A 21,337-nucleotide genomic window follows, 5' to 3' on the forward strand; every position below is an offset into this window, starting at 1 on the left:
GTACATATTTCTTTTTTTAAGAATATTTTTATTTTCATTTTCAAATTCTCTCCCTCCCTCCCCCTTTGAGAAGGCAAGAAATACGATACCCATTATGCATATGAAGTCGTGCAAAACATAGTCTGTATTTTTCTGCCTGAATGGGGAAACTGTTTCAATAAGGGAATAGTTTAGCAAAGTTAATTTTAAGACTGTTCCCTGAAGCCCTGTTTACCTTCTCCAATTTGGAGCTGTTCCTTGACTTAGAATCAGCAGAGCAAAGCCCAGTAAGAAATGGTGTTTTGTTCTTCATCGGAGCAATAAAATCGTCATTTTTAGGTGTGTGTGGTCACGGCAAACAACGGTGTCCTTCAACTGATTCAGCCGCTCTCTCTAAGTAAGTGGCCTGGGAGTCACAAGTCCTGGCTTCTACACTTGGCTCTTCTCCCCACTTGCTCTTTGACCTTGGGCAAGTCACTGACCTTCTATGCTTTTCTGCGTCTTCTTCTGAAAAATGAGGCAGGCGGATTAGATAGTCTCTTAAGATGCCACTCCGCTCTGACAGTCTGTGTTTTAAGATCCCTTCCAGGGTCTAATAGTCTGTGATTCCTTAGCTTCTTCGAATCTTCCTTCTATGAGAGAGAAGCTGGAATAGATGCGGGAACGATGCGTGTAGCCTTCTTTCTTCAGCCTCCCCCTCTGCCCCTCTTTCAGGGAAGTGTAGACAGTCACAGAAAAGTAAAATGGCTTAATCACAATAATAATAGCTGGCTTTCTATACAGTACTTTAAAGCTCACAGATATTGTCTCATTTGATCCAGCGATCCCAGGTACCATCATTATCTCCATTGTTGTTAGTCCTTCCTTCTTGAAGAAGACCAATGACATCATGAGGGTGAGGTCTTGACTTGCGCCTTAATTAAATTTAAGGGAGGCAGAGCTGCGCAAAGTAATCAGCCTCACTGTCTCCTCTGGAGTCACTGGAGTCCAGTGGCAAGACAAAAGTCAAGATGACTGGTGATGGCCCCTGTCCCCATTGTACAGGTGAGGAGACTGAGGCAAACAGGGATTAATTGATTAATTAATTAATTAATGGGCACTTATGTGCCCAGGGTCACACATCTAGTGTCTGAGGTCAGATTAGAGGTCGGGTCTTCCTGATTCAGCATATCACCTAGATGCTTTCTTAACTAATTGACTTGCCAAAGTCACTCATGAGTTAGTGCCACAACTAGGATTTGAATCCATGTCTCCTGATTTCAAGACCAGTGGAATCTGAGATCACACCACACCTACTATGTCTGTCCTGCAGTCTCTCTGATAGGGGACTATAGTTAATGTAGAATCAGAACCAGAAGGGCTCTTAGAGACCTATTTAATTCTTCTTCTTCTTTTTTTTTTGGCCTCGCTCTGTGATTTAGTTGGTATAGGAGGCTCTTGGTGAGGCAACTCTTTCTTACCTGTGCAGATTGGCACCTTTTTGGTAACTTGGCCTTAGACAATTAATTGCCTGGGGCCCTTGCTGAGAAGTTACAGATTCTGCCCAGGTTTACACAGCCAATGTGTGTCAAAAGGTGGGACTTGAACCAGCTCTTCTGAAGCTGGATCTGTGTCCACTCTACCATTCACTCCATCTGGCCCCTCAGATTTTACAGAGCTCTAGAACATTTAGACTGGAGAAGACCATGGTTGTGCAAAACTGAAGTTTTCTTATGTCTGGGCAACTATCTTAGCCTGGCCCCAAGGGCAGAATTAGGAAGAGGGGCAGAAGTTACGGGGAGTTCCAGGAGTGAACCCAGTTACCTCATATGACTGAGTTTCTCATCATTGTTCAGTTGTGTCCAACTCTGCATGACCCCATGGACAAATCTGTGAGGTTTTCTTGTCAAAGATACTGGAGTTGTTTGCCATTTCCCTCTCCTTTGTGTCCCCTTTTTGCAGATGAGGAACTGAGGCAAATAAGATTTAAGTGACTTGTCCAGGGTCACACAGCTAGTCAGTGTCTGAGACCAGATTTGAACTTAGATCTTTCTGACTCCAAGCCCAGTACTTTATCCACTTTGTTACCTGGCTGCTCATCATTATATGTGTTCAAGCATATGCCAGATAATGTCTTTCAGGGGCCTTTCTAGATTGGGTAGGAAATTTGTCTAGATTGAGTCTTTGGAGACACAGATTTCAGCTTATTAGAAAATAAAACTCTATAATAATGAGTTTTCTAAAATTGGAATTGGCCACCTTAAAAAGTAGTGAGTTTACCCATTCTTAACTCTTACCAGGGATGTTGAAGAGTGGCATTGCTACGCGGGGTTGGGGCTGGCTTAATTGCTTTCTGGGGCACCTTATATCTCTTTTTCTAGGACCAGTTAGGTCCTTTCCAATGTAGAGATGCTGTGGATACCATCGGATGTCAGTGGTCATTTCTTCCACCTGTTAGTCCTCTGTTCTTCTCTTACTAAGCCTGACTCCCTTGATTAGTGTTTCTGGTTGTGTTTTTTTAGCCCCCAGAGGTAGGTTTACTGCCCTAAACTCACTGCCTCAATGAGATGCTGCATATCCTGCCTTTCAGACTCCGTGTCTCTGTGATGGCCATCCCACCCACACACTGGAAACCTGATCATAACTACTCAGGTTGATTGGCTGGGACTGTGGGGGAACGATGAAGTACAGGATCATTCACTTCATAAATATGTAACTGGCCACCTGTGGGGGAAGGTTCTATTTCCTGTTGACCTGGCTCCTCAGCATCATGGACACCACAGATACTGGGTCAGAGGATCCAGATTCAGTAATCCAATAATCATTTATTAAAGACAGTAGTATAGGACTTCAACACCTTCCTGGACCATTTAGATAACTTTTTAACAGGTCTTATTGTCCTGTCTTTCATGTACAATAACCTTTCTTAAACCAAACTGTTCAAACATCTTCAGTGACTCTTGCCTTGGGAATAAAGTTTAGATTTTCTTATCTGGTACTCAGAAAGTCAGTAAGGCCTTGTGGATAGAATACTGGCCTTGGGGTCTGGAAGACAGTACATAAAAAGAAGGTGAAGGGTGAAGGTAGGGTGGAACCAACCAAGCAACTGATGGAAAATGATGCATTTACCTGGAGAAGTTCTAAGCCCTCTCTAAAGGAAGGCTTGGGGAAGAGTTTATTGCTCTTTTGCTTTACTCTGTGGCCCTCCAGAAGGAAGAGGTAGCTGAGCATGCTGAGAAGGTGCTGCATATGAAAGTTGGATCAATCTCCATGTAAGGATGAAATTTCAGATGATGAACATGTCCTGGGGGAGGCATGATATTTGTAGAATGGAAACAGCAGAGCAGCTGAAGGAAAATGAAGAGTTATATGTAATATTACTACATGTAATGTAATTACGTGTAATATTGGGTATTGTAATTATATGTGCAAGTTTTATCTACCTTGTAGATGGTTAATTCTATGAAAGAGGGGGCTGTGTCTTACTTAACTCTATGTCTAGAGCACTTTTCATAGTGCCTGGAACATAGTAAGTACCTAATAATTGCTTTATCTTCTCCAGAGTCCATCATAAAGCTCTGCACACAGAAGGTATATAATAAATGTGTTTACTCTATGAGGCACTGATAGAACCGATCAACAAGCATTTATTAAGTGCCCCCTGCATATCAGGTGCTGTACCAAGTGCAACAGAGATGAATATGCCATGGTCACCAAACTCATGGAGTGCACAGTTTCACAATGATAATAACATAGAATATTCTACTTGTTGATAGAATCTCTGGGATCGTAGATTTAGAGCTTGAGGGATCTCAGAAGTCATCTACTCCAACCTAAATGCATTTTGCAAATGAGGGCTCAGAGGAGTTAGATGATTCCCCCATGGTCACACAGCTAGTCAGTATCAGAGCACCAAGTGCTGAAGGTATGTTAGAGGTGTTTTTTGGAGGAGCAAGGAAGGAATAACTATTTCTATTTTTTTCTCCTTAAATTTTTTTTTATTTCATGAAGTATTTTCTAGTTACATGTAAAGAAATTTTTAACATTCATTTTTTAAAATTCTGAGTTCCAAATTCTCTCCCTCCATCCTTCTCCTTCCTCTACCTGTTGAGAAGGCAAACAATATGATATTGATTAGACACATGAAGTTACAAAAATATTTCCGTATTAACTATGGTGCAAAAGAAAATGTACATAAGGAAAGTTTTTTTTAAAGTATGCTTCAAACAGCACTCAGAATTTATCACTTCTCTTTCAGGAGGTAGGATGGCATATTTCATCATGGGTCCTTTGGAATGGTCTTGGATCATTGTCTTGATCAGAGTAGCTGTCTTTCACAGTTGATTATTGTACAGTCTTGCTGTTCCTTTGTATGATGTTCTTCTGGTTCTGCTCACTTCACTTTGCATCAGTTCAAACAAATCTTCCTAGGTTTTTGTGAAAGCATCCTGCTCATGACTATTTCTGACTACAGGGATCAAGCCTTATAAGACTCAGTGTTCAAGGCTACTAATAGAATAACTCACATTTTTTTAAACCCATTTAGATTTAGAAGGCATAGCCTCACAAAACCTTTTCAAGGTAAAGAATGCAAGTAATATTAGCTCTGTTCTACAGATGATGAAACTAGCTCCCACAGAGAGAGACTGGATTCAAATTTAGATCTCCTCACTCTGAGTTCCATACTTCTCTTACATCACACTGACACTCTAAGGTTGGATAAGATTTCATTAAGCAAAGAAGAGGAAAGAGAAAAGATTCCAGGCAGGTAGAAAAAAATATTCATTCCTTCACTTTCTGCATTTGGAATTCCTCTCTGTCCTTTCCTTTTTAAAGCCCAACTGCAATGCCATCTCCTCCAGGATATACGTCCTGATTTCTCTGGTCTCCCGTACACTTTGTCTCATGTTCGTTTCTCATCCCTCACTGTAATGGGAGCTCTGTTCTGAGGTCTCACACACACCTGAGCTGCTGCTGAGCTCAATACACCTCACATAGTAGACGCTTGATAAATGTTTGCTGGATTGTGGTGAACACTCATTTTCAGCACCCATTCTTGCTGGTTATTCTGGGTTGGATTAGGGAAAGGGGTCAGACTTGCCAGCCCTGGCTGTGTTCTCTGGAGGTTTCTCCAGCCTGCTCTGTTTCCCCTGGGTTCCAGCCAGCTGGATCTTTATGCTAATGTCTTACTCAGCGATAAGTGTCTCTCAGCCTGTTGAATCCCTCTGTTCTCAGAAAACGTGTTTGACAAGTTACAGATGGGGACTGTTAAATGATCCCAGTTCCTGCTGGGACCTGGTCTTAAGAGTTCTCCACAAAGCAAAACAAAGATCATAGGATTTGGAGCTGGTAGAAACTTTAGAGATCATCTAGTCTAACCCTTATATTTTATAGTTGTACTGAGACTCTTTGAGCAGAAATGACTTGCTAAAGGTCACCCAAGCAGTAAATAGCAAAGAGGTCAGATCTTTTGTGCTAGCTCTTTTGACATCAAATCCAGCTGATCCCCTCCCCCTCCCCCCCATTAGTAGGATAGAGAATAGAAGGTGGGATGGGACAGTGGGTATTTCTGGAGTAGATACTATAATTTTGTTTTAAATTTAAAAAAAATATTTTTTAATTGCCAAGCATTCATTTTCTCACTCTGACTCTTCCCCCCTTGAAAAAGAAAAACAAAGCTGTTATATTTTGCATAGACAAGCAAAACAAATTTCCAAATAGATATAGATAAAGCATTTATTATGTGTTTTTTTTGTGTCACCTACTGCTAAGCACTGGGGGTATGAAAGCAAGATAGTCTCAACCCTTATGGAGCTTACATTCTAACAGGGGAAGACAGAACATGAAGGGGAGCTAGAAGCAGTATGGGGAGGGAAGGGTAGATGTAGGCCTCAGGATAGTATCATTCTTGGTTGGACAAGGTTGCTGGGGGGAGGTGGGGCACCATGGAAAGTGAGCTGGAAGAATGAAGTAAACAGAATAGAATTTCTGGGACTCTTCAAGGTATGGTGATCAAACCTGTCATTGAGCAGGCCTGTGAGTGGAGCCAGCAGGGACCCAGCAGTCACTGAGCAGGCCTCTGGGTAGAGTCACCGTATTGGCCACGCCCCAAAATGCATGTCTCATTTGGCATCTTGAACCCATCTCTTCTCTTAGGGGATGGGTGGTATCTTCATTATCCGTCCTCTGTAGTCATGGCTGGTTGGTTCTTGCATTGATCAGAATTCTTAAGACTTTCAGAGTGGCCTTTACAAAATTGTTGTTATTGTATAAATTGTTCTCTTGCATCTACCCATTTCCTATCAGTTCATACACACCTCCTCCCCAGGTTTCTCTGACACCATCCCTTTTGTCATTTAGGAGCTAATACCTTTATCAGACACCACTTTTTCCCCTCTCCAGTCCAGGTTCCCAAAGCTTCCAGAGCAATCTTCTTCAAGCACAGGTTTGGCTATGTCATTCCTGATCAAAAATCGTCAGCCGATTGTCTGTAAGGTAGAAGGCAGATTCTTTAGCCTAAAACTCAGGCCTTCCATCCTCCAGTTCTGACCTACTTTTCTAACTTGATTCCATGTTATTTCTCTCCATGCACTCCATGTTCTGGTCAAACTAGCGTATTAATCTGTTTCCCAAATTTGGCACACCATCCTTCTCTCCCTCCTTTCCCATGCCAGTCTTGGGCATTCACACAAGCTTTCTCTCCCCAGTGCCTGGAATGTGCTCTCTCTTCATCTTTGCCTTTTCGGACCCTCCCTTTTTCTTCAAGGCTCAGCTTTCTCTTGGAAACCTTCCTGGGTTCCTCAACTGTTAATGCTTTCTCTGTCCTGAAATATTTCTAGAGCACTTACTCTGACCTCTCTTGCCCTCTTCACTTCCTACCTTGTGTTGTGTTTCTCGGGTATATATCATAACTCCCTAGTAGAATATAAACTCCTTGAGGGCAGAGACTGTTTCATTTTTGTCTTTGTATCTCCAGTATATTGAATAGCTTATTGTATATCTTAGGCGCTTGATAAACATTTATCGAATTGAATTGAATCCATTTAATCTCTTCAGGCAGAGGTTATTCCTCCCTAAGCAAGAGCTCTACCTCTCAAAAATAATTTGATTGTATAACATTAAGCTGTAAATTATAAAAAAGGAAAGAAACTTGTAATGTCACTGGGAGCGCTGCAAAATTTCCTAAATGATATCAAACCTACCTGCTTCCTTTTATTCACTTCTGGACCCAAGTTATTATCCATCTTTAGTGTTTGTCTAAGACTTTTGTATTGATGAACCAGTTTCATGGACCATCTAACTGCATAAAATAGTCTGGACCACAGGCATTCTTCATCCACTTGGTTTTCCCTGTTTGGATAGTTAAGTCAAATTCTCCATTCTCCTCATGTTCAAAGATTTCTTAAGGACATATCTTTTCTCATTCCTTGTTGAAGAGAGGACTGCTTTTTAAAGTGGGAAGATGTTTATAGATTTAAAGTGGAAGGGCGCTCAGAGTTGATCTGGTCCAGTCCCACTCATTTAATAAAGAACTTGAAATCCAGAGGCATAAAGTATAGATAGTACTCATAGATAATACTTTGACAGTAGTATTGGGGCAGCTAGGTGGCATAGTGGAGAGCGTATTGTGCCTGAAGTCAGGAAGACTCATCTTCCTGAGTTCAAATCAAGCTTCGGACACTAGCTGTGTGACCCTGGGGAAGTCACTGTTTGCCTCAGTTTCCTCATCTGTAAAATGAGCTGGAGAAGAAAATGGCAAACTTCTCCAGTATCTTTACCAAAAAAGCCCCAAATGGGGTCACAGAGTTGCACACAACTGAAACGACTGAATTAGTAGGTAGTGAATAGCATTTGCTATGTAGTAAATACTAGATAATAGCTAGGACAAACCCAGGGCCCCTGACTCCACATCTATGGTTCACCCCATATATTATGCTGCCTCCCGTTCTCACCACAGAAGAACTTGTTTCTACAGGACTCATCATTATTTCTGGTCGGTTCACATCCCCCAGAATAAGATGGCTGTAAATATGCATCATGATCAGAGTTTGGAAGGATGTCTGAATGTCACTGAGCCCAATCTTGTCATTTCACAGATGGGAAAACTGAGGCATTAATAGGGGAGGTGACTTCTCTCAGGTCATACAGTAAATTAGTGGCAAAACTAGGATCCAACCAGGACTTCCAGATCCTCTGTCCTCAGTCCTTCTTTTTCAGCTGCCTTTCTCAGGCAGAAAGGTTAAATTCTTCCTCTCAGGAGTTGAATAATATATTACTTTGCAAAAGCTTTATTTACCCCATAGTGACTTCTCTAAACCTCAACCTGCCATCCACCCCTCTTCTCGATCCCTTCCTCCTCTGCCTCTGGCCCTCATCCCCACCCCCACCCCCCTCACCAGGGTTTTCTTGCATGAATCAGGCTGTGAATGCCAGACCCAGAATAGCGCTCCCAGTCACCAAAGCAAACTTTTCTTCGCCTAAAAATGACATTGCTAAAATTGGCCCAGGAGCTGCTGATGAGTTAGTTATTTGCTGGATTCAGCCTCAGGAGCTGGGTAATTGCCAGGAAGGCAATAAGAGGGAATTTAGAGGTTCAGTCTGGGCAGATTTAGAAGGAAACATTCTGCCATTCAAGCTTGTTCCTTTGGCCTGGAGGAAACGTGAAGATCCTCTCCTCTCTGACCTGAGCTGTTCCTTCCCAGGTAAAACTTGTACTTTGCAACAGAATGAGAGACCACTCTCCACCTTCAGGGTTCTGACCCAAAGCAGTGGGGTATTTGTTATTGTTGGGATTTCAGGGGCAGGTGGGAGAGGCAGCTGCTATGGGAAATAAGTGGGGAAGATGTTTGGTGGAAGATAGGACCTGAAGGGGAGACATTTAGAAACTCACAATGTTGTAGTTGCTGGTACTGCTACTTAACTATCTGTATGACCATGGGCAAGTCATTTCCCTGCTTGGGGTTCTCAGGAAAATGAAGGGATTGGACTAAATGATCTCCAAGGTCCCTTCTAGTTTTTTTTTAATTTATTTTATTTTTTATTTATTTTTAGTTTTCAACATTTGCTTCCATAAGTTTTAAATTTTCTCCCCTTTCCCAACTCCCCTTCTAGTTCTGAATTCTATGTCTGACCCTCATTTCATGATTTGTAGGCACCTTTTACATACTCTGGGGGCAGGATTTCTTCTCCTTCCTCCATGGTTTTCTCTTCATCTTTTTCCTAGGACTCTTGTAAGGAGTAGCTATAGACCTTAAAGTACTGTAGAAATATGACCCCTGGACAAGCCACTTCATCGGAGCCTCAGCTTTATCTGTAAAATGAGGAGAATCCTTCTTGTACCCGCTCTACCTCCTGGGGCTGCTGTGAGGTTAAAAGTTCTGGAACTAAATACCAAAGACTTGGGAATTGTTTGCTCTAGCCCTCTGTTTTCACATTCCTTCCAGCTCCATAAGAAGTCAGCGTATGGATTTTCAAACTCTTTGGTCCCAGGATCCCCTTTACACTCTTGAAACTTCTTGAAGACCCCACCCATAAGAGATTGTGTTTATGTGAGTTACCTCTAGTGATATTTACCATATTGGAAGTTAAAACGTCTTCGTATTATGAAAATAACCTCAGAGACCCTCTGAAAGGGTCTTACTTTGAGGATTTCTCCTGTAATGCAAGGAGCCCTGAATCAGGGTGGAGACTTGCCATGGGACCTAAAGGAAGTAACCTTCCCCCCTCTGTAAAATGGGCATAATGATAATCCTGGCCCTGTTGACCTCCAATAGTAATTGGAAAGATTAAGGAAGGTAAAGATGCAAAAGTCAGCTCTAAAGGGCTTTGTAAACTTCAAATGTGTCCAATCAAACTGACATTTATTAAGCACTTAAGGTACTATTGATACAAAGACAAAAATGAGATAGTCCCTGCCTTCAAGAGGCTTGCACTTCTAGGGGGAATAATAGCTAGCACTTATATTGTGCTTGGCACTTTACAAATATTGTCTCATTTGATCCTCACAACAATCCTGGGACTTCCTGCTATTATTATCCCCATTTTACATTTGAGGAAACTGAGGCAGACAGGTTAAGTGACTTGCCCAGAATCACACAAGTAGCAAATGTCTGAATCTGGATTTGAACTCAGGTCTCCCTGACTCTAGGTCCAGTGCTCTGTGCACTATAGTGTCGGCTAGCTGCCAAATACAACTCATCCTGAGGATAAGCAAATTGATGGCTGGAGAATGAGTAGTTAAGTGAGTCATACCCTAAGTCATTGGAGCTGGAAGGGACTTTGTAGGTTCTTTAATCCGGTCCTCTCATTTTATATAGCACAAAACTAATGTCTAGAGACATAAAATGATTAAATAAGGTTGTACAGTGAGAAAGAATCAGGGCCAGAGCTCGAACCCATATCTCCTGGTCTATGTCCAGTGATATTTCTACTTTGCATTTTAACTATAAACTGAGCTGCCAAAGGTAAAGCTCTTTGTAAACAATAAAATTATTTGTAAATGGTAAATTAACTGGTAAACTGTGAAGTTTCTCATAAATATATTATTTTTGTGAATCATAAGCTCTTGGAGGACATGAAACTTGTCTTAATCCTATTTCCTTCAACAGCTCATAGTAGCTACTTAATAGACATGTTTTGAATTGATTTTGTTTTCAAGTTTTCTTGTCCCTTATCTCTGCCTTTCTCTGGGAGGTGGCATAGCTCATTGTCTAGTGCTTAGCCTGGTACATAGCAAGTACTTAATAAATGATTATTGACTGACACTCTCCTCCCTCAAAGAAAGCAGAAGTCTTGTAACACACATACATAATCAGGTACAATTCCCACGCATATGTCTCATTCAGGATCCTGGGTCTATTCTCTCTCTTTTAGGCAGTAGTTTGCAATTGTCTTTAGTTCCCTGGGATCATTGCATCGATCAGAATTCTTACGTTTTTAAAAATTGTTTGTCTTTGCAATGTTGTTATATAAATTTTTCTTCTGGTTCTGCTCACTTCATTTTGCATCAGTTCATATAAATCTTCTCAGGATTCTTTGAAATTGTTCCTATTATCATTCCTTATGGTACTGCTGGATTGAGTTTAAAAGTCACTGAAAAAAAAGCCTGTCCCTTCCAGAAAGTAACAGTTGATTCAACAGATTTTTCAACTGAAATATATTAAATGCCTACACTGTATAGTGTATACTGTAGGCCCTGCAGTACACAAGGCACCCTGCTTTGTGATGAGGAGAAAAAGATTGAGTAACACTGGCTCTGCTCTCTGGAAGCTTATAGCCTTCAAATGGGTGTATGTAATGGTCCCTGGCCTGCCTCCCAGTAATGGTGACAGCCACCCATAGTATACAAATCTTAAATATGAATCTGAAAAGGTTTTTGTAATTCATGAGAATCAGGATAGCACAATGGATGGTGAGCCTGCCTCAAAACTAGAAAGACCTGGGTTCAAGTTCTGTCTTAGACACAGGGTTTGTGATCCTGCTTTATTAGTAGGGGGAATTTCCTATCTTGTGAGTTCCCTTCATCAATGAAATCAGAGATCTAGAGCCTGTCTTTTGTAATTCATATAATAATTGTAAAGTATTACACTGTCCTGGGGAGTGGTTATCTTGGGCACTTCCTGTCTGAGTAATAATACCCTCCAGTGCATTCTGGACTGGGGCTCTTCCAGTCTCCATTTAAAGTCTTGCACTGATTAGAAAATCCCTGGCCCTAAACTGTTGGACAGTTTTCCTTCATCCCCAGATGAATTTCGCCCTCTGCAGCCAAGCTGAGAAAGGATGACTTCTTCCTTTTCTCCATTATCTGAGAACCTTCTGATAGCCCCATCACAGATGTTGTCACACCAAAGACTCATAATCTCCATGCTTCATGGAATGAGAAGCTTTTGAATGATAGAAATCTAGGAGAAGAAATCAAAGCCACGGGGATAGGGGGAGGTTCCATATCTTCCTTGCTATCTTGTCTTCTTCAGGGTTGGTGATTTCCACAAGATGATTCCTACAGAAGATGAGCCTACAGAAGATGAGCTTTATACCCCAGGGCATTTCTTCAACCAAAACAAGCAATAGACCACAGAACATTAAATGTAGATGAATAGTAGTAGGATAGAGACTTGTCTTGGGACCATTTCTTTTTAGAAAAATGAGAAGAATGAGATGTAGAATAGTACTAATAACCACTGAAAAAGGCAGGCAAGCTAAGGTGGCACAATGGGTAGAATTCTGGGTTTGGAGTCGGGGGACTTGAATTCATATCCTCCCTCAGATACTCACTGAACAAGTCTATAAAATTGGGATAATAACTGTCTTTACCTTACAGGATAAGTCACTCTGTTATTGTCTCTGTTACTGTTGAGAATATTACCCATACCACAGAGGCTCTCCTAAGACTTGATTTCACCAGCATAGTGGAGACCCTTACTAGCTGTGTGTGACCCTGGGCAAGTTGCTGAATCAGATTCAGTTCCCTCATCTGTAAAATAGGAAAAATATTAGCATCTACCTCTCAGGGTTGTTGTGAAAAACAGATGAGATAATAATTGTAAAGTGCTTGGCGCATAGGAAGGGCTTTGTAACTATTAGCTCTTAGGTGTAAAGGGCTTTAAAGCGCTATATAAATGCAAGCTGTAATTTTAAAAAATGTTGTAACAGCTGATTTTTTAAATATGCATTTTAAGGTGTGCAAAGTGATTTACATAAATTGTTTATTTGATTATTATGACAACCCTGTGAGGTTATCCCCTTTTTATAGATGAAGAAATGGGAGCTCAGAGAGATTAGTTAAATGAATTGGTGCTATGGTCTTTACAAGTAAGTGTTTCGGTTGGACTTTGCCACCTCTCTCCACCCCCTCCATCCTGTACATTTGGAGCTAGAGCTGCCCGAATGAGGTTCAGAGGGAAGGTCATTTAGTGATTTATTGGCAGAGCTTCTGCATCCATTGTGCTTCCTGCCTGGGTACAGTAAGTCGCTGTGAAGGTGATCATTTAGTTGGTCCAGTGGGGAGTGCCTACTCTCCCCTTTAAGGTAGACCCTCTCACCCTCTGTGCCATCCCCATGAGAGTATTTGGGGCTCAGCTAGAAGAATGACTGTTCCTTCCATCTTCTGCCTCCCTGGGCTGTCAGCCAGCCCCAGCTGGTGTGCTTTGGCAGGTGAGTTCTAAGCAGAGATGGTGAGTTCTGGCCTCTGCTTGAATACCCCTTGAGATGGGGAACTCATCCCTTTTTATTTCTTTTAACAATGGGGATCCCTAACCAAGCATTGGATTTTGATCCTAGTCTCTTGCATTCTTCTTTCAGCTCCTATTCTTATTATCTCTCTAGCTCCCTATCTCTTTGTCTCTGTCCCTCTCTGTTTCTTTTCCTTCTCCCCCTCCCTCTCTGTCTCTCTCTGTCTCATCTCTCTTTCCTCTCCTCTCCTGCCCTGTCCTCTCCTTTCTCCTCCTCCTCTCTCCCCCTTTCCCTTCCTTTTACTTTCTTTCTCTGTCTCTTTCCCTCTGTCTCTCTCTTCCTCCCTTTCTCTCTCTCTTGCTCTGTCTCTTTCTCCCTCTCTCATTCCTTCCTTTCCTCTCTCTCCCTCTTGCTCTATCTTTCTGTCTCTCTCTTCCTCCCTTTCTCTCTCTCTTGCTCTGTCTCTTTCTATCTCTCTCCCTCTCTCATTCCCTCCTTTCCTCTTGCTCTATCTCTGTCTCTCTCTTCCTCCCTTTCTCTCTCTCTTGCTCTGTCTCTTTCTGTCTCTCTCCCTCTCTCATTTCCTCCTTTCCTCTCTCTCCCTCTTGCTCTATCTCTCTCTGTCTCTCTCTTCCTCTCTCTCAATCTCTGTCTCTTTCTCTCCCTTTCTCTCTGTTCTCTCTTTTGTTACAAACAACACTCTCAACAGATACTAATAAAAAAGGAGCAAACCAAATAGAGAGTAGATTTCCATGTAAAATCCTAAAATTTAAACCCTTTATATGCTAAGTTTTTAAGTGGCAATATAATATCCATCTGTAAAATGGGGATCATAATAGCGCCTACCTCTCAGGGTTATTGTGAGGTTCACAATATTTGCAAAGCTCTTAGATGAGTGCCTGACACATAGTAGGTGTTATATAAATGTTGGCTTATTATAATATCAAGTTTTAGCAGCAACAACAAAAAAGATGGTACATTTGCCCTGTCCCCCTTTGGGTCTCTCTTTGTGTTTATAAAGATGCACAACTTCTACTGTCTTAGAATACTCCATCTCCTCTAAGTTTGAAGGGATCTTTAATTGGAAGTCATTTGGTTCAACCCATTCATTTTACAGAGGAAGATGCTTAAAGCTTGGAAGGGGGAAGCCCAAGGTTACACGGGTGGGTTCTAATGACGCCTGTAAAATAACTCTGAAGTAAGCAGGGAGGGTTCTCCCCACTCCCCATTTTGACGATGCAGAAACTGATTTCCAGAGAAGTGGCAACTTGCCCAAGGTCGTGCAGTAAGGGAGTGAGCAAGCTGGAGCCAGAATCTCCTGCGCCGTTGGCTCTCAGCCTGGTGCTGTGGATGCCTCCTATAATTACCCAAACTGCCCTCCCCCTACACACAGTGCAGTCCACCTGTTATCATCATTTTAAGTCCTGTGAGGGCCTTTGCTTCTTGTGTGCCAATCATAGCCATGCCTGTTTCCTCCCTGGGCCTCAGTTTCCTTATCTGGAGACTGAAAAGGTTCACTTTCCCACCAGCTCTAATATCTGTTGTTTTAAAGCTCTAAGGCCTCTTTGACATGACATTCCCCGCCCCCGCCCCCCCCCCCCCCCCCCCCCGCCCATCTACAAAGCTGTCTATTCTAAATTGTCACTGATTGTTTTGATTTCTGAAGTCTCCTTTTTCCTTCTTTCCCTCTTTCTTTGCTTTTTTTCTCCCTTCCTTTCTTTCTTTCTTTTTCTTCCTTCCTTCCTTCTTTCCTTTCCTTCCTCTCTCATTTTTCCTTCCTTCCTTCTTTCCTTCCTTCCTTTTTCTTTCTTCCTTCCTTCCTTTCTTCTTTCTTTCTCCCTTCCTTCCTTTTTCTTCTTCCTTTTTCCTTCCTTCCTCTCTCTCTCTCTTTCTTTCTTCCTCCCTCCTTCCTTCCCTCCCTCCCTTCTTTCTCTTTCTTTCCCTTCTCTTATTACCAATAGTTACGTCATCAGTGGCTGTTTACCACCCTTTAATTGACTGGTTCTATTCTGTTATGGGTTTTAGAATCATCAATCCAGGTGATTAGAATTGTGTTTAAAGTATGAGTATATCATCTCTGGGTGAGGGCCTCTGTGGCTCCCTTTGAGCAAAGTTGATGACAGACAGAGGGGTGTAGTGGATGAGCCTGGCCACTTTGAAGTCATCAGACATGGATTCTGGTCCTGTGTCTGATATTCACTCAATATGTGACCTTGGCCAAGTCCCTTTCCCTGTCTAGTCCTTAAGTTTCCTACTCTGTAAAATGATAGGCTTGGGACTAGATAATTCTTTTGTTTTAAAATTTTATTTTATTTTTTTCCGATGAACAAAAATCTATTCTCTTCCTCCCTCCTCCCCACTCCCCAGCTTAATCTTCTGATTAAATGATCCTTTTGAGCTCTGAGCTCAAAGCTTTGAAAATATAAGGTTCTAAGAAAATAATTGTTATGATTCTTTCTAAGTGCGAAGACAGATTCAGCTTCCCCTTCTGTAAAAGGGGTGTGTTAGGTTGGTTGCCAAAGTCCCTCCCAACTTTGATGCGGCACAATTCTATAAAACCTATTTAGATTTTTACTTGCCGTTTAGATAGATAACTAGATAACTAAGATTAAGAGATGGCTTAGTTACCATGGATTAGATGTTGTTGAGAGATTAGGTGCTAAAATTACATGGTATAGGCTGTAGGAAAATCAAATGAGGCCTGGAGGAGTCAGGGTGTGAGCCAGTGTGGTAGGCTGGACTGCAATGGAATGTTTGCTTGGAGAAGACTCCAGGTGAAGGGGAGCTCCGCCCGAGCTAAGGCCCTGGGCTGAGGAAGAGTGTGGGATCCTACGTCAGGAACTGTGAGATCGGGGCCTCCTGGATCTGAGATGGTAATCCAGAATCCACCTTTGGACTTTTCCTGTGGTGGCAACCTTCTCTTGTTCTGTAGTCTGAGATCTGATCAAGATGGTTTCCCCCTCTCACCATGTCTCTTCCCTTGTATTCTCAGCATTTTACAATTATCTCAATTTATCGTTACAACAACCCCAGGAGGTAGGTGCAGATGAGAAAACTGGGGCAAACAGAGGTTGGTTAAGTGATTTGCCCAAGGTCACCCAACTAGCAAGGGTCTGAGGCTGGATCTGAACACAGCTCTTCATGACTCCAAGCCCATCACCCTATCCACCACACCATGTACCTTAGCACATACAAGATGCTCAATAAATGTTTATCGACTGACCAGATCTGTGATCTCATTGGTATTGGTAACTCTCAGATAAAGAAACTCCTTCTACCATATAGATCAGCCAGTGCCTTCTCTGCCTGAAGCGTTGACTTGCCATATAAACCCGTAGGTATCAAAAGCAGGATTTGAATCCAGGTCTTCTAGCCTTGGGTTGGCTCTCTATCCATGGCACCATAGTGTGAGTAGTAATATAACTAATAAGCAAAGTATATAAGTCTGAGGAAGAAGGTGGTGGTGGTGTTGGTGGGAGCCGGAAAAGAAGAGAAATCAGGAAAACTTCCTGGAACTGGTAGTATTTCAGTTGGGTTTTTTAGGTCGATCACTATTCACCAACCAGAGAGCAGGTGGGAAGGCATTCCAGCCATAGGTAATAAAGAGCGTGTGTAATAGCCTGAGAATTTAGGTCATGTTAGGGTAGGGTGACCCTGTGTTACCTTCTGTATAGAATACATGGAGCAGCATAACCTGAGATAAGGCTCGAAAGGTACAGAAGCTTGATTAACAACAAGCCTTGGGAAGCTTCTGTCTTCTCCCTGGCTGGTAGATTGGGGGCATGCTGTAGTTGGTTTATGTAGATTTCAGCAAAGCATCAGACAGCGACTCTCATGGTATTTTTGTGCAGAAGATGGGAGACGTGTGCTCAGTGATGATATAGTCAGGTGGATTTGGAACTAATTAAATGGTAAGAACCAAGGAATTGTTATTAATGGTTCAGTGCAAAGGGCAGCTACATGGTGCAGTGGATAGAACGCCGGGCCTAGAGTCAGGAAGGTGCATCCTCCTGAGTTCAAATGTGGCCTCAGAAGCTTAGTAGCTGTGTGACCCTGGGCAAGTCTCTTAACACTGTGTGCCTCAGTTTCCCATCTGTAAAATGAGCTGGAGAAGGAAATGGGAAACCACTCCAGTGTCTTTGCCAAGAAAACCCCAAATGGAGTCACAAAGAGTTGGACACGATTGAGAATGACTGAATAACAAAAGTTCTATAAAGTTTGGAAGAAGGTCTTCAGGGGGATACCCCGAGAGGGTGTAGCCCTGGCTCTGTGCTATTGACTTTTCTACCAGCGATTTGGAAAAATGCATAGATGCTATGTTTGTCATGTCTCACCCAGTCGCTAAACATTTATTAAGCTCCTACTACGTAAGCTGAGCACTTGGGATACAAAGAGAGATGAAAGTCAGTCTCTGCTCTCAAGGAGATATAGGTCTGATATAGGGGAGACAACATATAGATAACCATGTTCAAACAATATATATCCAGGATAAACTGGAGATAATCTCAAAGGGAAAGTACTACAGTTAAGGGGGATTGGGAAAACAATTGTAATGTGATGTAAAGCCAACAATAGCTAGTTTGAAAAAGATCTGGGGGTGTCTCAGTGTGTTATAAACTCAGGCTGAGTGAACATTGTGAGATGACAGCCATCTGTCATGAAGCTGGCACTAAAAGAATCCTAGTGTCCAGAAATGAGTAGATGATGGTTCTTCTTTGCTCGGATAACATCTAAATACTGGGTTCCATTCTGCTTACTTCATTTTAGGGTAGACATTAATAATAGCTAGCATTTATCCAGGTCATTTTAGGTCTGCTTAGTACTTTTCTGTATTGATCTCGTTTGATCCTCACAATAACCCTGTGAGGTAAGTGTTATTATTATCATCCCATTTTACGGATGAGACAACATAAATAAACTTTAGAACAGTGGTAGCAAACTCAAATAGAAGCAGACGCTACCAATCTGTACACAGGGATCCTTGTGGGCCATTGTATGGACTTGGTTTTTTAAATGGAATATTATTTTTATTTATTTTGTTAAATATTTCCCAATTACATTTTAATCCAGTTAGGATGGCCCTGCGCAGTGTTGTGATATTTGACACCTCTGCTCTATGGTGTTCGGGGGAGGTCAGCCAAGGTGGTGGAAGCCTTTGGCCCTGCCACATAGCCCTGTGGTCATGCCTGTCTGCTGTTTGGGTCATAGTTTCCCCATTTGTAAAATGGGACAATAATATTCTGTGTGTGTGTGTGTGTATACATGCACAGATATACATATATATGTACACACACACACACACACATATATACATTACAAACACATAGTATACACGCAAGTATATGAGTGCATATATTTGTGATTTTTTAATATATGTGTATATTGAGAGAGAGAGAAGGACGGAAATGGCAAACCACTCCAGTATCTTTGCCCAAAATCCCCAAATAGGGTCATGGAGAGTTGAACGTGACTGAAATGACTCAAAAACACACACGGTCATTGGGAGAACCCAGTGAGATGGTGGATGTAAAGTGTTTTGCAAACCTAAAAGGTGCCATGTAAATGGAAGCAGGGGGAAAGAACCAAGGAAAATCAGCTGGTTGTTGATGAAACCTACAGTTTACAAATCCCACCAGGGGTCTTTTTGCTTTTGTTTTCGAGTGGACGTGGGCCGTCACTGGTCTAGGGAGTTCCTGATAAGGGAAGGCCTTCTGCCAATGTAGATGGACACTTCCTGCAATTTTTCAGCCTTAGAGTTTGTTTGCTCAGGGTCACCCAGCAGCCAGTGTGTGTCATAGGCAGGACTTAGATTTTTTTTTTTATTCGAAACATAAAGGACTTTAGAGACTATCAAGTCTAACTCCCTCATTTCACAGAAGAGGAAACTGAGGCAGAGAGCAGTTATAATGATTCTCCCTGCCTGGGTCTCCCAGCCAGTATGTGCCAGGGGTGGGACTTATACTCAGGTCTTCCTAGATCCAGGGTCTGCTGTATATATATATCCGCTACTTCTCCACCCTGCTCTTTAAAAAAAAAATCAACCAAATGGATCAAAACTAATTATTTCTCATTGGCAGATACTGTGACAAAATATTGGGTGGCACGCTGCCCCTCTTGGTGTCTGTCTTTGAAGCCTAACTTTCCAGTGTGAAGATGAAGAGTGTTTACACATTAATCACATTAATTAATTAATGACTGTTGCCTTTAGAAAGGCAGGTTGTTCCTTTTTGGTTGGGATTATGTTCCTTTCATTTCTCTCTTTCCCCTTTGAAAATATCTCTTGCTACTTGGAGAAAAGAGAACTCAGAGGGATGAATGGCTGCCAGGATCCTGCTGTGTGACTGGGATAAATGACATCATTTGAGTGTCCCTGGCCCTCCGCCCCTCCCACAGGCCGGAGATGAGAAGGGGCTTGGGGCTGGGCCCAGGAAACAGGATAGGAAGAAGGTCTGGCCTTCCCCACAGCGTCAAGTCAGAGGATTTGGAGTTAGGAGGGACCTTAGAGGCCATTCTAGTCCAAAGCCTCTATTTTATAGAGGAAGGATCTGAGGCCTGGGGGTGGGAGGGGAGTGATTATAATAATGATTGCTAGCATTTATCTAGTACCTGCTTTGCCTGGACACAGTGTTAAGCACTTTACAAGTATCTCATTTGAGTCTCAAAACAACTCCAGGAAGTTGGGGCTATTATTATCCCCATTTTGCACTTGAGGAAACTGAGGCAGACAGAGGTTAAGTCAATTTGCCCAGAGTCACAGAACTAGTAAGTGAAGCCAGATTTGAACTCGGGTCTTCTGATTCCAGGACCAGTGCTCTATCCGCTGGGCTACCAGCTGCCCAATTCTCAAAATAAGGTTTTCAAATGCATAAATTAAGATACTTAAGATGACAAAGGAACTAATGATATTAAAATACAGTTATCAAAATTTCAAAAAAATAAAAGTTAATGGACCCCAGATGAAGACCCTCCCCTGCCTGGCCCCCCTATGCTGACCAATGCTAGCAAGAAGGGTCCACCTCAAAATTCCCAATCTGGGTCTTTAGCCAATAAAAAACAAACCTGCAGAGAAGAGAACCTTATGCCACCACCCCCAACTATAACTATTCAGCTGTTTTATGATTTCCCTCCCTGAGAGGACCAGACCCAAAAGCAGTATGGTGTTGTAGAAAGAACATTGGATTTGAAGTCAAAGGATGTGAGTTGGTTTCCTGGATCTACTAACTGTGTTAAGCTAGGGTTAAGCTGTCTGCCTCAGTTTCTACATCTGAAAAACAGGGATAATAATACCACCTACTCCACAAGGGTGATGTGAAGTAGGATCAAATCAGATAATAATTGTAAAGTACTTTGCCCAGTGCCTTGCATATAGTAGGTGTGTTTCTTTTTTTCCCCCCTTCCCTCCCTAAAACTTTTCTTTGATCACATGGATTTCCCACTCAGGTTTTCAGGGGCTCCCACCACCTACAACAGGAAGTCAAAACTCCTGCTCAGTGTGGTACAGACAATGGCTCTGGAGTCAGAGAACCTTGGTTTTAGCTTGGGGTCTGCCTCTTAATAACTGTGTGACCGTGGGCTGGTCACGCAACACTCTGGGCCTCAGTTTCCTCATCTGTGAATTGAAGGGGTTAGAGTATATAGCCTCTGAATGGTCCTTTGCAGCTATAAATCTATGGTCTTAGTATTCAAAGTCCCCCAGATCTGGCTCCTACCTTTTTTCCCTTGTCTTTCCTTGTTACCTCTCCAAGCAAATAGGTCTCCTTGCCCTCCCCCGAATGTAGCCTCTCTTTTCTGGCCCCTGTGTCTTTACTCACTCTGCTTCCATTTACAGGTTGTTTAATGCTTCTTGATCCCTGTGTCTTTGCTCTTATGTTATTCTCTGTGCCTAGAATGTCTCCCTTCCCCCATCTACGTCCGTTAAAATCTTACCAGCTCCTAAAATCTTGCCATCTCCCTCAGGAAGTCTTCCCTGATTTCTCTCACCTTGGTTGGAAGTGATGTCTTTTTTCTCTGTGCCCGCAGTACTATATTCTCCCTCTCTTATGAAGCTTCTAGCATTTCACCTTGTAGTGTAATTCAAAATTAGATGTGGAAGGTCATCTCTCCCTCCCATACTCCTTGTCTGTCAGATGAGGAAACTGTGAGGCGATGTGTCCAAGACAATAAAGGTAGTTAGCAGCAGAGCCTTTCAGCCTGAGCTTTCTCACTCCAC

The 21,337-nt window shown here is 42.3% G+C and overlaps 1 protein-coding gene across 2 annotated transcripts in view; it reads left to right on the forward strand.

The window, feature by feature from the left end:
- Positions 1-21,337, forward strand: part of PAK1 (p21 (RAC1) activated kinase 1) — a 212,829-nt gene that overhangs the window by 122,037 nt on the left and 69,455 nt on the right. The gene's annotated exons all lie outside the window — the stretch shown is intronic.

The sequence above is a fragment of the Trichosurus vulpecula genome, chromosome 2, assembly GCF_011100635.1.
Source record: "Trichosurus vulpecula isolate mTriVul1 chromosome 2, mTriVul1.pri, whole genome shotgun sequence".
NCBI classification, from domain to species: domain Eukaryota; kingdom Metazoa; phylum Chordata; class Mammalia; order Diprotodontia; family Phalangeridae; genus Trichosurus; species Trichosurus vulpecula.